The sequence below is a fragment of the Oryctolagus cuniculus genome, chromosome 3, assembly GCF_964237555.1.
Source record: "Oryctolagus cuniculus chromosome 3, mOryCun1.1, whole genome shotgun sequence".
NCBI lineage: Eukaryota > Metazoa > Chordata > Mammalia > Lagomorpha > Leporidae > Oryctolagus > Oryctolagus cuniculus.
The window spans coordinates 79,996,949-80,011,466 of NC_091434.1; the positions used below are offsets into that span (position 1 = coordinate 79,996,949).

Sequence of the window (14,518 nt, forward strand, 5' to 3'; positions counted from 1 at the left end):
TACAATTAAATAAAAAAATGGAAACTCCATTCACAGCATTTTATACATAAAAAAGTAAAATTAGAAATTCACTCTGCTATAATTTAGCATCAGGACTTTATACTTAGAATTAGATCAATAATTTAGATCATAAGGTTGACGTCTATGATGCATTTTGCTGAATTGCGAATTGCTTGCTTTTATATAATCTTGACCAGATTAAAATCTACATTCATAAAGGTAAGTAATGCAAAGCAAAATTGTTTCCATGTTTCTGCCACACGTCAACATAAAAGCTGTCACAGAAAACTAGTAAGAAATAATTTAATCAGAAAAACTGCAATCACTAATTTGGGGGAAAAAAGTGGAGGTGGGGGGTAGATTTTGCTTCTTCATTCTTTATTTGAAATTTTAAATTTTTTTAAAAAACCAACAAAACAGGACTCAGCATTGTAGCCTAGCTGGTAAAGCTGCCACCTGTGATGCCTGGCATCCTGTATGGGCACCGTATGGGCACTGGCTGCTCTACTTCTGATCCAGCTCCCGCAGCAGAGGATGGCCCAAGTGTTTTGGCCTCTGCCACCCATGTGGGAGACCAGAAGGAAGGTGCTGGATCCTGGCTTCAGCCAAGCCACACCCTGGCCATGTGGCCATCTGCAACCAGTGGATGGAATCTCTCTCTCTCTCTCTTTCTCTTTTTCTCTCTCTCTCTTTCTCCCTCTCTCTCCCCCTCTCCCTCTCCCTCTCCTTGTCTCTCACTTTCTATCTTTCCCTCTCTCTCTGTAACTCTGACTTTGAAATAAATCTTCAAAAAATTAAATTTTGATTGAGCCTATGTTATGGTGCAGTGAGTTAAGCTGCCACTTGCAATACTAGCATCCCAGATGAGTGCCAGTTCCAGTACCAGCTGCTCCACTGCTCCACTTCAAATTTAGCTCCCAGCTAACATGCCTGGAAAGGAGCAGAAGATGACCTGAGTACCTGGGCCCAACCTACCCACATAGGAGACCTGGATAGAGTTCCACGTTCCTGGCTTCGGAATGGCCTAGTCCGAGTTATTACTGCCATTTAAGGAGTGAATCCATAGATGAAAGTGCTCTCTCTCTTTTATTTCTCCCTCCCTCCTTCCTTTTCTCTCACTCTGCCTTTCAAACAAATAAGCTTTTAAAGAGAAAAACATTAAATCTTGAAAAGTACTCTCCAAATAAAGTGCATAAAGCAGAAATACTGGTTATTATAAAATTTACATTTCCTTCTCAAATCATTCCAATCTTATTTCATCTCTAGAAATGTTAATTGGGCTATCATGCTTAAATAGTCTGGAATAGGTTATTTTACTTCTCAAAAGCCATCAGGTTTTTAATGAACTGACCCCAAATTATTTTGCCCATCCAACTTTCTACATCCCATCATGTCCTCTACATCTTATTTTGATGGCTTACCTGTACTCCCATTCTTTTTTCCCTAAATTTCTTTCAGAAGTCAAAGCTAAGCTCAATGTCACTTTCTTTATGGAGCTATTCCGTAATACACCCAGTCAAAATTAAAGTCTTTTCCCCATACCAGCATAACAGAATTCTTGCCTAGTCTTTAAGAACCTGTTTTATTTTTCTTGTTTTTCTTTTTCAGTTCCAAGTACCTTGAAATTAAGAGATAATTTTTAGCTATCCATATGTCCCTATGGTACCTAGCACTACAACTATAGATACTATAAATTCCCTATACTCTGAAATGCTATGAAAAGGTTTAATGTGATTGAATTATTATAAATTTTTGAATTTACATTATATTTATTACTGAAATAGGTCATATGAAATCAAATCAACTGATGATCTTAGCTTATTACATTACAGCTGCTAGAACAAAATATCTGACACTGCAATTTATGAAAAACAGAAATTTTGTTTCCCTCACAGTTCTAGAGTCTGAGAAGTCCAACACTGAGGCTCTGGTGGGTTCTGTGTCTGGAAAGGACTTGGCCTCTCTGTTTCCAAGGGGGCTCGCTCCTGCCACATCCTCCACAGAGAGGGGATGCTGTGTCTTCACAAGGCTGAAGGGTTGGGAAGCAATATACTCCTCTTTTAGACCTTTATTAAGAGCCTTAATCCCATCCAGGAGTACTCTTCCCTCACTTCTCATCACCTGGAAAAGGACCTAACTCTGAATGTTATCACATTAGTGATTAAGTTTCAACATATGAATTTCAGTGAATACCTTTGTACTAAATCACTGATATTTACCAAAGATCTATGAGAATGTTTCAAAAAGCTCACAGAAAATAGAATTACATATGTTTATTTTGATGGAAAAATTTTTTAAATCCATGCATAGTTTATTCATGATATGCATTTTCCATGAACTTTTGGAAGTACTTTCATATTATAATTTTATCTATTCAGCACCAGATTCTGAGTTGAAGAATACAAAGTGATATTAAAATAGTTCCTGTATTCAAAGGACACTCAACAAGGACCACATGTGTAGCTCACATGACTATAATAGGCTCTTAGAGGAGATAGAGACATCTTACCTTAAAATGATATGAGAAAGTTTCACAGAAGAGTAAGGATTGATATGGACCCTGGAGAATTTAACTACCTGGCTACAGGAATTGCCATGCCCAGGCAGAAGGAACTATGGGCACAAAAGTCATGAGGGTAGACAAGCTCACAAAAAAAAAAAAAAAAAAAAAAAAAAAAAAAAAAAAAAACCAGATAATTTTTGTTAAATGAAGGGAGAGAAACTGAATTGGATCAAACTATTAAAAGCACTGGCAAAGTTGATCATTTTGTGTTTATCTGAAAACAAAATTATTAGGAGAATAAATTATGTGGGCATAAGACAAAAACCTAACCAAAAGCAAAGAGGACTCAAAACCTGAAAGATGGGAAGAATTGAGGGATCAAGGATTCCATTACCCTTGCCTCGTTCACTCTGATCCAGATTAACAGATTTTTCCATACTTAGTAAACGGGGGAAAGTTAAAGTTCCCTCCTCTCATTTCCAATGACTAGAGCACAGTAAATGTGCAATAAGTGCAATAAGAAGGAAGAAAGGTAGGGAAGAAAAATTAACTGGAATATGAAAAGAAAAGAGGGAGGGAGAGCAAGGAAGCTCTGAACAGTAACAATGTGAAAAGCTCATCTCAGAAAACTAGATACTGAGAAAGACCACAGAGACCAAAATGGTAATGATATTATTTATTACTGTGTTTTAGGCACTGTTACAATCACTTCAAGAGCATAATTCATTTGATTTTTACCACAACACAAGAAGTAATTAGAATTATAACAAATTTATATATACAAAAACTGAGGATCAGAGAGACAGCAAAATACAGACCGAAAGCAATGGAAAGAGGATTTTGGCAAAGACTATTTGACCTCAGATCTGCCATTTATATTGCTGAAAAGGATGCTATGGTTTTCCTCAGCCTTTGGAGAATATATCAAACCATGGCTTCATAACAGCTCTAGTCAACTTCACTGAATCATCCAGTTGGAGGCTGGATTGATAATCTAAATTATGACTCAATTCAGTATTTTCTTATTATAGGTAACAGCAACAATAAGCCTCATCTTTAACACAAAATAAGAGTAGCATACTTTCCTCTGCCTATTCTAAATGAATACTGAGTGTTAATCATATTTTCAAATAACAAATGTGACCTATGTTTGCTTATAACATATTAGCAATGCTGCTCATCACTATAAAATGATCTCTAAATCCAAACGTTACTCACATTAGCACTTTAGATAACAATATTTGTGTACCTAATGAATTGTACCAAAAGTAACTATGGCAAATTAAATTATCAAGTTAATCTTCTTACACTTAAAAAGTGGTAGTTCAAGAAAACATTGATCTTAAGTATATATTTTTTTATTTCTATAATGCAGAACCAGTCTCTTGCATAGCACCTAAAATGCTGGCATCCCATATGAGCACTGGGTTGATCTCAACTGCTACACTTCCAATTCAGCTCCCTGCTTATGTGCCTGGGAAGGCACTTGAAAATGACCAAATTCCTGGGCCCCAGCCATCCTCATGTGAGATCCAGATGGAGTTTCAAGCTCCTGGTTTCAGCCTGGCCCAGTACCAGCCATTGTAGGCATTGGAGGAGTGAACCAACAGATAGAAGATCTCTGTCTCTCTCTGTCTCCCTTTCTCTCTAGGTTACTCTGCCTTTCAAATCAATAAATAAATCTTTATATGTGTATATGTATATATAACACAAGAGAACTTCAAAAACATTGGGAAAATGGAATTAAAAGATGGTTATTTTGATGCAAAATTGAAATCCATCTAATTGTTTTATAATATGCATTTTCCATGCACTTATTTTTAATCATTGTCATGCTTCTGTGCATGCACACACATACATTTAAATACATAAAACAGAAAAAATGACTTTTCCTTTGGATATATTTTCAAATGCTCAGAAAAGGAAATGTTTGTCTACAAAGGTCAAAAGTCCTACATTATCAAATATTCCCAATTTGGTAGAAAAAAAACACTACATCTAGGGGACAGTGTTGTGGTGTACCAGGTTAAGTAACTACCTGCAATGCTGGCATCCCATTTGGGCACCAGTTTGAGTCCTGGATGCTCCACTCCCATCCAGCTCCCTTCTAGTGTGCAGGGGAAAACAACGGAGCATGTCCCAAGTACTTGGGCCCCAGCGCCCATGTGGGAGACCTGGAAGAAGCTCCTGGCTCCTAACTATGACCTGGCCCTGCCCTGGCTGTTGCTGCCATTTGGGGGGAGTGAACCAGAGGACAGATCTCTCTCTCCTTGTCTCCTACCCCCACCCTCCAGAAATTTTATTATCAAATAAATAAATATTTTTAAAAAATTAAATTTAGCTTGTTTGTCCACAATAATAAAAGTCAGTTGAGTTGATGGACTAGAAACAAATTATTTCATTTGTATACTGGAAATTGTTTTATGGTCATACAGCTTGTGTCTACTATTTCAAATTATATTCTATGCTAACATCACAAATTCTGACTGAAGGCAAGCTTCAACATGAAGCAGACACAAAATAATTAATTTAAAAGGGGGATTAGACCTACATAAAATTCATAGCATATAGCATGAGATGCTAGAACTTGATAGCATCATACAATGAACATTTAATAATGAATTAAGGTATCAAATAGAACACTAAAATTGAAATAAATGGAAAGGGGAAAATGCAGCCTAAGCTCTCTCTCACAAACTAAACATGGAAAATAAGGATAAATTTGTCCAGTTAAAAATGTAAATGCCCATATTCTGTGATAATAAAAAATTCAAGCAATGTGTTCCAATGATTATATTACAACCTGAATATATTCCAAGATATGAGAATTGAGATATATTTAAAGAAAGTTATAAATTCCTTGCAATAAAATTTATCTTGGAAAGAAAAATCTGCAGATACCATAGAAGCACAGGGTTGACAAAACACTATCATCTAACATTTTAATTTCTTCTTCAATATAATCAACAAATGATACTGTAGTTCTACTTGAATACTTCTTGCAATGAGGATTTCACTATTTCTGAGGCTTCCTGTTTCATTATGAACTAAACTGTTTGTTTCATGCACTCCCTGGCTCTAGCTTTGCCCCTTAAGATACATAGAGAATAAACCTAATTCTACAAGGATAATTGCAGACAGCTATCATATCTGCCCTGAATAGTCTTCTGCAGGCTAATGTTTGCTGATTTCTTCACCTATTCCTTAGTAGTATGTTTGAGTTCTTCCCCTTCTCTCCCACTTGGTTGCATTCCTCTTAAAAGCAGAACTCTGGGTAGATAGACCAGAACAGAACTCCTGAAAATTTGACATTTCATACTGTAATCAGGGAAGATTTTTAAAAATCTTGAAGTTAGAGTTCCTGATTAGTCAGATACTATATACATGGTGCAACCATAAAGTTCCTGTTAGGGAACACACTCATACCAGCACTGCTGCTACAGTACAATGTATTTTGATAATACTTTTTTAGAAACCACATTCATAGACAGCTTTTAAGTATAGAAGAAAATTAGACTCATTGTCTCATAGTGACACTCTTGTCTGATTGCAGTGTCTGTTCTACCATTATTTTTAAACAACAAGAATGATTTTACTCTATTTAGCTACTTTATTTGACATATTTTGCTCTGGATAATTTCTGGTTCTTTTGAAAAACTAAATCCACCCTCAAAGCATGAAAATCTGCTACTACAGTCAAAACAGTATGCTATAAGCCCTGAAGACAAGTCCAAAGGAGGAGTAAATATAGTTTGAATGATGGCAGTTATTATTTGAATACACACACACATACACACACAGGCATACTTCAAACATCTGTGGAAATGGGATTAAAGGTAAATTTAGGAGCAAAATATGTTACTTAATGGCTAAGATGCTGCTTGAGTCACCTATGTTCCCTATTGGAGAGCCTGGATTCCAGTCCCTTCTATTTTCTTTTTTTTTTTAACTTTTATTTAATGAATATAAATTTCCAAAGTACCCTTCTCTTTTCTTGATTTCAGTTTCCTGTTAATGCATACCCTGGAAGGCAGCAGTGGTGGCTCAAGTAATTGGGTTCTTGCTCCCCACTTCAGTCCGGCCCAACCACCCAATACTGTGGGCTCCTTGGAAGTGAATAAGAAGCTAGTAGAGCCCTTTCTCTCTCCCTCACCCTCTCTGTCTCAAAAATATAAAATTAAAAAAAAAATTTCCAAAAACATTTTTAAATCCATGCATAGTTTTTTCATAACACACATTTCCAATTGCTTTTTGAAGTCACCTTGTGTGTCTGTACATACATTTCATTTCTCCTCCAACTTTTAAAATTTGCCTTGTATATACATAAAACATAAATGTTTTCACAAAGTAACTGATAACAACTCATTGTAATAGATACACTTCGACTTATTTTTTAAAACTCTCAACATTAGTTTATGGTTACTGATTATAATGGACATGTGACTTAACTGTGAAGTAGGAATGGCTGTGTCTGTTTTTCCTCTTAGTGTCTAAGCTTCTTCTTTTTTTTTTTTTTTTTTTTTTTTTTTTGACAGGCAGAGTGGACAGTGAGAGAGAGAGAGAGAGAGAGAGAGAGAGAGAGACAGGTCTTCCTTTGCCGTTGGTTCACCCTCCAATGGCCGTCACAGCTGGCGCGCTGCGGCCGGCGCACCGCACTGATCCAAAGCCAGGAGCCAGGTGCTTATCCTGGTCTCCCATGGGGTGCAGGGCCCAAGCACTTGGACCATCCTCCACTGCACTCCCTGGCCACAGCAGAGAGCTGGCCTGGAAGAGGGGCAGAATCCGGCGCCCCAACCGAGACTAGAACCTGGTGTGCTGGTGCCGCAAGGCGGAGGATTAGCCTATTAAGCTGCGGTTTCTTGAGGGCATAGATATTAGTTTTCACCTCTGTTTCATCAGCTTCTAGAAAAGAATCTGGAGCACATATTTTGGTAAATATTATCACTGTGCTCCAGATTCTTTTATAACACTATATAATTAAACAATTTATCCATATTTCTCCACGTCCCTTTTTATAGCGGGATGAAGAAAATGTGCAGTGGGGTGGAACTGATCCTAATACTCAGATATTACCTTAAGATAGGTACTTAAAACTCTCAGATCTATTATACTCCCAGATATAATAGCAAATAAAAGGAGCTACATATCTACATTTGTCAATAGAGTATCAATTATAATTATGAACATTATTTTTAGGATTTTTCCAACTGCAGCAGTTCAAAAACTCAATTTTTTTCATGTAAGGAATGTTTATTATTCACATCTTAAAACTAAAAATAACTGCAGACCAACCCAATAGTGTCAAAGTAACCAGGCCTATTTATAGAATATAACTTTTAAGCAATGATTTATGCTATTAAATGGTTCACTGCATTTTAAAAATCATTAGCATGAATTGAAATATATTTACATAAATTACATTGTTTCTTTCAAGCTATAGTTAACTAGAATATGCATTTCATTGGATTTCTGGAAGAACTGTAGCATGTTCAAGTAAATATATAGCAAATCTTTAAGGACTGCTTCCATGTTAAATGTTTCATACTCGTTATTATTTGTTATCTGAGAAATACTAGCTCATAAATTATTCATAATTCTAGCCAGATCTGTTACATCAGGTGTCAGATTAATCTACGAGGTAAAAAGTGCTGAGTTTTACATGAAGTATTCATTAAACTTGGTGAACTCATTAAAGTATGTTAATTAGGTAATAGACAAAGGAACTTGGTATTTGGTAGAGATTGGGCACCGCTAATACCTTGCTTTGTGCTAATACCTTGGCTGCAGTTTTTTTTTTCCTTTAATGAGCACAGGGAAAAGCTGATTATTCTAACTACAGAAAAACATCGCATGTGATACGTATTGGAAAAAATGCCCCAGGTGACAAAAGGAGACACAGACCAAAGAAACTGGCATTTCAAAGCTTCTAATTTTTCTCTGGTACAATATTCTGTCATGAGAAATATTATCAAAATATTTCAATGTTATCAATTATGATTTGACCAATAACAGCTTTTTGTCTCAAATTTAATTGGCCTATATCACCTGTGTATGATGCCTATCCTGTTTTATTACTTTGGTTTTTAGTTTAACACTACAATTTTAAATACTTAAGAGCATGCATGTTCTTTTGCAGTGAAGACAAAAAAATTCATAAATAATCTCATTTCAATATAATATTTATTATTAGATGACTGCTTTTCAAAGATTATATTAAGTTTTCCACAGAAACAGCGAACAATTGGATGCTCCTCACACACCAAACACAAATGACTGAATAGATGGCCTCCAAGCTCTTTCTAGTTTTTCTAGCTACCTCAAATGAGACCACTTAAATCACATAAACCAAATTCTGTGGCTCAGTGTTACATGTGAAAGTTTGCTTGTGTAAAATCCTTAGTTTTTATAAAGCTAACCCAGAGCTTATTCTTGAAAATAAAAATGAATGCTTCTTTTAATCTGTCAAGTATCTTAAGATTTGATCTTCTTCTGAGAATTAAGTGGCTCAAAGTATCTGCCACTGCAGATTCTGCTCTTAACTGAAATCCCCAGAGTCCACCCTAAATGGTAAAACCAATATGTTTATTTTCCATTGGGATTCCACCAATCCTGCCTTTTCCTATTACTTTTCTTTTTTGTACAAATAATTGCCACTTCACACAGACTTTAACTACAGAAATGAAGGATACCACTAGGATTAGAACGTAAGTGTCATATTCAGTTAGTGATCCAGAGCACCACAACTGGCTCCATTCCAAACACAACTCTGCACGCCAGAAGCAGGGCCAGAAGACGAATCTCCTCCTTTTGTCATCATTATACCACACAGTCTCTCAAACATATGGTTCCGAAAACACAAATAAATTTAATAAAGGAAAATAACCTCTTCTGAAAAGTTAAAGTGTGTGATTATTTCATTTGTCATCAATTCCAAGGAGAAAATGTGTCCTCAATGTCAGGACTCATCACAGCAGATTTATTAAAAGCTGCTACTATTTTTGGTACGAATTCATCTTTCCTAGGATGACTTTAGTTGCACTCCTGTAATTCTGCTTACAGAGAGAATTTCTTCAATTTTTGAGATAATTTGCATATTAGATGTCATTACAAGATTTTTCTAGGAATATATATTTCAAAATGTAATTGTAGCATATTCATTAAAGTGAAATAAAAATCAAAATATTAAAGGGAATTTTTTGGTGTTGCTTCTACTTCTTAGATTGTTTCTCAAAGCTTCAAAAACTCACACAAAAATATGTTCACTAAGATCATGTGTGTATATAAATAAAGACTATGAAATGCAGGCCCACTAAGAGATTTAACTTTGCCCATAAAAGCAACTATGGTACTCTATAATTTTCTAATATTACATCAGCTCGACACCCTAAAATATTTAGAACACCAAGGGGAGAAAAAGTCCACTTGGACCAGCGCCATAGCTCACTAGGTTAATCCTCCACCTGCGGTGCCAGCATCCCATATGGGTGCCAGGTTCTAGTCCCAGTTGCTCCTCTTCCAGTCCAGCTCTCTGCTGTGGCCCAGGAAGGCAGTGGAGGATGGCCCAGGTGCTAGGGCCCCTGCACCCGCATGGGAGACCAGGAGGAAGTACCTGACTCCTGGCTTCAGCCGTCGCAGCCATTTGGGGGTGAACTAACGGAAGGAAGACCTTTCTCTCTGCTTCTCCCTCACTGTCTATAACTCTACCTGTAAAATAAATAAAAAATAATTTAAAAGCCCACTAAATTTAGAGATCATCAATATTTCCCATTTTTATTTCTTTCTTTCTTCTTTTTTTTTTTTTTTTTTTTTTTGACAGGCAGAGTGGACAGTGAGAGACAGAGAGAAAGGTCTTCCTTTTTCCATTGGTTCACCCCTCAATGGTCACTGCAGCCAGCGGTGCTGAGCCGAAGCCAGGAGCCAGGTTCTTCTCCTGGTTTCCCATGCAGGTGCAGGGCCCACACACTTGGGCCATCCTCCACTGCACTCCCGGGCCACAGCAGAGAGCTGGACTGGAAGAGGAGCAACCAAGACACAATCCGGCTCCCTGACTGGGACTGGAACCCGGGGTGCCGGTGCCACAGGCAGAGGATTAGCCTTTTGAGCCGCGGTGCCAGTCTCCCATATATTTTTTCATTCTCTTCCTAAGTTCTTAATGTTCCAATCACAGAACTTTTTATTTCTTAAAGATCGATTGATTGATTGATTGACTTGAAAGGCAGTTTGATAGAAAGGGAGAGACAAAGAGATCTTCTAACCACTGGTTCACTCCCCAAATATCTGCAACAGCCAGAACCAGGAACTCCATTCAGATGTCCTAAATGGGCTTCAGGAACCCAAATATTTGACTCATAGTCTGCTATCTACCAGGATGCATCAGCAGGAAGCTGGATGGATAATGTAGGTAGCCAAAACTCCACCCAGGCTCTCCGTAAGGGATACATGAGAATCCCAAGCAGCAGCTTAATCTGTTGCACCACAATATCCACCCTACAGAACTTTTTTCAAAGAGCAATTTTATAGGAAAGTTTGTTTTCAAACAAAAATGATCCATCTAAATGACCTAATTTTGTCTAGCAATGGATACCATAGCATCTGAAGACACTAGCATAAATTTATTTACAAGAAATTACTGTAATGTTCTACATGGATCATTATCTCTAATTAAAAATTCTAAAAATGCTTTCATACTGGTTCATTCATTAGATATCAAATTTCCAACTTTACCATGCATCCACATTCCACAATCTACCAAAGTTTAAACACAAATGCTATTCTGGAAAAGCACAAGCCCAACTGACTTTTCGATTATAGTTCAATGATAATACTGCACTATTCTGTTCATTGTTTCATACTAACTTTCAGAGCACGGTCATGTAGATATTAAAGAATTGTCATTTATTTTACTAATAAACGAAGATTACATGAAAGAGCAAAAAAATAAAAAAATTAAAATGTTAAAATTCTAAAGCTTCTTGCTTCTGGTTTTCTATGTCCAGTAGAACACTACTACCATTAAAAATATTTCCTAAATGATGCTTAACATTTTACTAATATAATGGAACAAATCTGAGAAATGTTCCTCAAGATTATGTTCCTTTGTCAGAAAAATTTGTTAGGTAGAAAACTAATTTTATAACATTTTATTAGTGAAAAATATATGTAGTTTTGAACTATAGAGCCTTCACAATTTTACATAAATATCAAGGTCTTAGAAAATCAGCTGCTGATTTTAAAAAAATCATAGTACAGTACAGAAATAATTTGACAAGATTATATTGTTTCATCAGTCTCCACAAACAACCTGAAACAAAACTAATGCAGAAATAAATTTCTATTACTGTTCCAACTGTGTAGCACCCTGTAACACAGAAATTTTAATCATATATTTAAAAAGAGTATACCCTCCTTAGTCCTATGGAACCTCCACAATCCACCACCTCTATTAACTACTTTCATAATCTACATTTTCCTCCACTTCATGTCTTCTTTCTTTTGTAATAAAGAATAAGTCTTGGCCAGCATTGTAGCATAGCAGGTAAAGCTGACACCAGAATCTTATGTGGGCACTAGTATGAATTTCGGCTGCTCCACTTCTAATCCAGTTGCCTGCTAATGTGTCTGGGAAAGCAGCAGAAGATGACCCAAGTACTTGGGCCCCTGCACCCAAGTGGGAGACCTGAAAAAATTCCTGGCTCCTGGTTTTGGTCTGGCTAAGCCCATGGCCACTGCAGCCATTTGAAGAGTGAACCAGCAGATGGAAGATTCATTCTCTTTCTCTCTCCCCCCACCCCGCCTCTCTCTGTCTCTTCCTCTCTCTTTGTAACTCTGCCTTTCAAATAAAAAAATTAAGTCTGGATTCAAATACATTAAAAGGCAGTGTTAGACAATATTATATTATAATGGACTTTAATATTCATAGTATCATACCCCAAACTTACACTTGATCTTAGCCAAAAGGCCGAGAAGCGATATACCTCAAACTTAGAATACGGTTTGTAAAAGGGATAGTGAGAACCCAAACAGAAAAAAAAAAAAAAAAAAAAAAAAAAAGAGCATTAGTCACCTAGGAGAATTATGTAGGAAAAAAATGGAAATCTAACCCAAACTCCTAAGGAAAAAGATTAATGAGTAAAACCCAAAATAAACAAAGAGATACTTGTCATTCTTCACTACAGATTTCCTTTTTTGGTTTTTGTTTATTTGATTGCCCTGTTTCTCTCAAATTGACTTGCTAAGTGGCTGATTTCCTCTGGAAAACTTCGTTGCAGTATTTTTAAAACTGCCTCAGTCCTTTCAGAAATGAAACAGAATATAAATGTAACTGGCTTTTACAAAGAGATTTCTTAGAAATTATCTAAAAGGTAGGTGAAGGACTATAGGCAGTAGAATGATACTGTAGTCCCTCATCTAATTTACAAGAGCAAATTGTCACATTACCTAACAGGGCCCTCCCAAGGAACCATCATAGGGCCTGGAGGAGGGAGGGAACACACCTTATCAAAACTGCTAGGTTCACACTTGTCTGTCAGAATTGCTATTATCCAAGAGACAGAAAGTAACAAATCCTGACAAGGATCTGGAGAAAGAGGAATACTTACACACTATTGGTGGCATTGCAAATTAGTGCAGCCACTGTAGAAAACAGTATGGAAATCCCTGCACCTGCATGGAAGACCAGGAAGAAGCTCCTGGCTCCTGACTTCAGATCGACCCAGCTCTGGCCATTGCAGAAATTTGGAGAATGAACCAGTGGATGGAGAACTTTTCCCATGCATCTCTCTCTCACTGTCTGTAACACTGCCTCTCAAATAAATAAATAAAAATTAAAAATACATAAAATCTTTAAAAATGATCATCTCAAAAAAAATACAGATAACTATAATACATGGCATATAAACTACAGGAACACTGAAAACAAAGTATAGCATAGTGAAAATGAAGTAAACTAAAATAATGAATAAAGAAATGGATTCACACAAGGTGACCAATGGTCATGGAGCAGATCTCGAACGTCTGTCACTAAATATAAAGAAGGGGGTGGCACTTATGAAACACCAATAGTGTGCCAGGCACTCCACTAGACTTTGCACATATAATGTCATGTTTAATTCCTACAACCCTTTAAGGAAAAGTTATTATATATTTATGGATAATACTTGGCATTCAGAAAGATTAACTAACTAGATCAAAGTGGCGATGGCAGTGCCAGGATTCACACTTGGGTCTATAAACATATAACAGACTGCTTTTCACAAGTAGTTACTGAAATAAAATCTTAAATTTTCTATACTCTTCAAATCTTTTCATTTGTGTGGGTTTCGAGATTTATTTATCTATTTGAAAGACAGAGTGGCAGTGAATGAGGGAAGGAGAGAGAAAGTGAAGGAGAAGGATAGGGAGAGAGAGAAGTAAAGAGAGAGAGAGAAAGAGAGAGAGAGAATCTTCCACCTGCTAGTTTACTGTCCAAAGCTTGCAGTAGCCAAGGCTAGGTCAGGCTGAAGCCAAGAACCAGGTACTCCAACTGAGTTTCCCACCTGGGTGGCAGCAAGCCAAGTACTTGTACCATTATCTACTGCCTCCCAGGCACAGTAGGAGGAAGCTAGACTGGAAGCATGGAATAGCCAAGACATAAACCAGGCACTCCTATAAGGGATGTATGCTTTCCAAGTGGCACCTTAACCAGTTGCACCACAACACTTGCCCCTTCTGAAAGCATTTTCAAAAAAGTCCAATGTATCGGGCCGGCGCCGCAGCTCACTAGGCTAATCCTCCGCCTAGCGGTGCCGGCACACCGGGTTCTAGTCCCAGTCGGGGCGCCGGATTCTGTCCCGGTTGCCCCTCTTCCAGGCCAGCTCTCTGCTGTGGCCAGGAAGTGCAGTGGAGGATGGCCCAGGTGCTTGGGCCCTGCACCCCATGGGAGACCAGGAAAAGCACCTGGCTCCTGGCTCCTGCCATCGGATCAGCGCGGTGCGCCGGCCGCGGCGGCCATTCGAAGGTGAACCAACGGCAAGGGAA

The 14,518-nt window shown here is 37.4% G+C and overlaps 1 protein-coding gene and 1 pseudogene across 11 annotated transcripts in view; both read right to left on the reverse strand.

Annotated features, from left to right (window-relative positions):
• SLC4A10 (solute carrier family 4 member 10) overlaps window positions 1-14,518 on the reverse strand; it is a 333,141-nt gene that overhangs the window by 276,520 nt on the left and 42,103 nt on the right.
• Window positions 12,304-12,473, reverse strand: LOC127491960 (U2 spliceosomal RNA; annotated as a pseudogene).